At 35.1% G+C, this 2,919-nt stretch overlaps 1 long non-coding RNA gene across 1 annotated transcript; it reads right to left on the reverse strand.

Annotated features, from left to right (window-relative positions):
* Nucleotides 1–970: 970 nt before the first annotated feature.
* On the reverse strand, nucleotides 971–2,292 carry LOC147909891 (uncharacterized). Its single transcript, XR_015544731.1, has 2 exons — nucleotides 2,200–2,292; nucleotides 971–2,116 (listed from the first exon to the last, which is right to left on the reverse strand). It is a non-coding gene; the product is annotated as an uncharacterized LOC147909891 (long non-coding RNA).
* Nucleotides 2,293–2,919: the final 627 nt, after the last annotated feature.

Raw genomic sequence — 2,919 nt, forward strand, 5'->3', positions numbered from 1 at the left:
TGCCACTATTGAAGAAGAGTGAAAAATTTGTACTTTTGAATAAGTGACAGATTTTTATCTTTTTTTTTTAAGTGAATCTCACTTCAATAGTGATAGTATTTTAATTTTTTTTGGAGTGGGATTTTACTCCGAGAAATTTAGAAAGTACTAAAGCGGCCCCTAGATAATCAATATTATTACACAATATTTGATATTCCACAAAATTATTGATCATTTGAAGATTGATATTTATTTTTTATTGTCTAAAGGAGGCATCAATAATAAATAATTGTACAATAATCGTACAATAATATTGATCATCTAGAAGCCGTTTAATGTCCATGATTAGAAATCCTATAACAGAGTTCGACCACGAGCAATTTTGTCAAAATGAGAATAAGAAGAAGGATATACATAATGTCTCTTTTTATAATAATGTCTATTTTACATGCTTATTCTAACTTATTAAAGTTGACATAAATGACGAGTCAATTAAAAATTTAACATGGCTAGATTCTATTATAGGATCTGTTATACGCTAAGGCAGTTTACAATAAGCAGAGTAGCTGTATAGTGGATTAAGAAGTATGTATAGGCATAGAAATCAACCAATTATAGTCGAATGTGAGAAGGCTAATCAATTATGATTGATTGATTTCTACGCTATTCTTTAATCGGTTACTGCTATATAAGTACGTAAATTAACTTTCTGCCAATGTAGATTAATTTTTTTAATCTCAATCTTATTTTTTATCCTTTTCTAAAACGGCCTTTAGACTCTAGACGATCAATATTATTACACAATGTTATTGATCATTTGAAGGTTATGTATTGAGCCTCCGAATTATTTATTTTGAATTGTTTAAAGAAGGTATCAATAATATATTAGTACAAAATAATAATTACAAATTAATGGTACACAATAATATTTGTCATCTAAGGTTGCTTAATGTCTATTTCTAATGTAAATTAATTTTAATTTCGATTCAACTTTTTATTTTTTTAGTTCTAAAAATTAGAAAGACATAAAGAGTAAATTGGAGATTAATCTACATTGAGAGAAACGAACAAAATAGACAAAATGTGAAAATATTTAAATAACGACATTATATATTCTATTAAATAATGATAGTTTCAGCTGACAAATCTCTCTTTGCCTATTCGATAGCTACAATTCCTTTTTCTTTCGACAATACAACGTTCATTCACAGTTCTCTCTTGCAATTCTTTGTCTATTTCTCTTCACTCTCATCTCTTTAATTTAATTTCTTGTGAGATATCTTCCTCGCTAGTCAGTTTATGTTGAGATCAAGCTCCATGGAACCCGAGAAAACAGCTCACGCGCTCAATCGTAATAGTATTTCTTATCTCAGGATTATCAAATTGGAAGAGGTCGAGCGAGTCACATCCACGAATACGAACAATATTGAACGAGCACTGAGGCACGACTTGTATAATAATTTTGTGAACGACGCGTACTGCCGCTTGAAAGGTTTCATCACGTCGCGGCGCTCGAAAATAAAACAGACCGACTATTGTACGAGTGAAATCTACCGTTCTAATCCAATACACACGCGAAATCATTAGACAAATACCTCTTCCAGATTTATGTAAGAGCATTATTTTCATTATACGTCTATACGTTCTTTCATTAAAACGTCAATCGTCCAATATATTTCGTCTGTTGTTGATTAAAAGTAACATAAATGATATAATTTCGCACTTCACAATATAACTATTATGTAACACCATGTTATATTACATTTATTAATGTTGAGTACGAAATTATAACATTGATATTATATTATTTTTAGTTTGTGTCGACTAGGAATACATATTAAAATCAAATAAATCAGTTTTTACGTAAAGGCTCTAGAAATGTTGCGCCGCCATCGCGACGCGGAACACCGCGGTCTGAAGATAACAGACGGGACTTGTTGCTGTCAGTCATGTCAACGAGAGAACCGGTTTGAAAGACCGCTTGGAAAGGCCCGTCGAATAGACTCGCGCGGATGATCGTAGTAGCTGGTAGTAGCGCCAAGAGTTTCGGCAGCAGCGTGATGGCGACGGCGATGATGACGATGGTAATGGCGGCGTCGTCGCGTTGTCGGGCGTCAAGCGCGGCAACGCCGTCGAGCTATTAATAATGATCGGATACTGAGTATCGCGGTATCGAACCGTGGTAGATAGAGGTGTACGGAAGGTTGAACACCCGCTGACCTGTGATAATCCTTTGCCGATTAGTTCCCAACTGTAGACAGAGGCGGCGCGGTTTTAGAACGGTCGACCGACGGGAAAGCGCCAGGCAAGCGGGAGAGAGGAAAAGAGAGAGGAGAAAAGATACGGAGCAAGATACTGAGAGAAAGAAAGAGAGAGAAAAAGCTTGAGGATGGAGACGAGAGGATGAGTGAGGAGAAAGACGGGGACGTATTCGCGAACCGGTTGCTTGCGAGTCAAATAGGTGCGACCGGGTCAGGCCAGCTCAAATACACGCGGTATTTTCGTGTGTAGTACCGCCGCGTTGTGAATAAAGCTTGAAGAAAGAAAAGGGAAGGGAAAAGGTAGCCAGGCGTACAAATTTTATGGCTACACCGAGAAATTTATACCATCAAACGGTTGATTAATCGCATCAAATTACGATAAATATCGGGTTGAAACGAGCCGGTCAAATAATTAATATAATACTCCGATATCTTGAAAGAGGACAAACTTATGATGACTTGGAATTCTTGGAAGCAAGAAAATATATTATGTGAAAATGAGATAAGAATCTAGTCTAATAATTAGATCATAGTTTTCAGCTATATTTACGAGAACTTTCTTTTCACGTATACTCGTAATATATAACTACCAAATATATTTTGACTAGCATATTGATTAGCATATACAATATTTAATAAATATTATCAAATCTGTAATAATACTTGTAGTAAGCAACCG

The sequence above is a fragment of the Acromyrmex echinatior genome, chromosome 4, assembly GCF_024713525.1.
Source record: "Acromyrmex echinatior isolate Ae372 chromosome 4, ASM2471352v2, whole genome shotgun sequence".
Lineage (NCBI taxonomy): Eukaryota > Metazoa > Arthropoda > Insecta > Hymenoptera > Formicidae > Acromyrmex > Acromyrmex echinatior.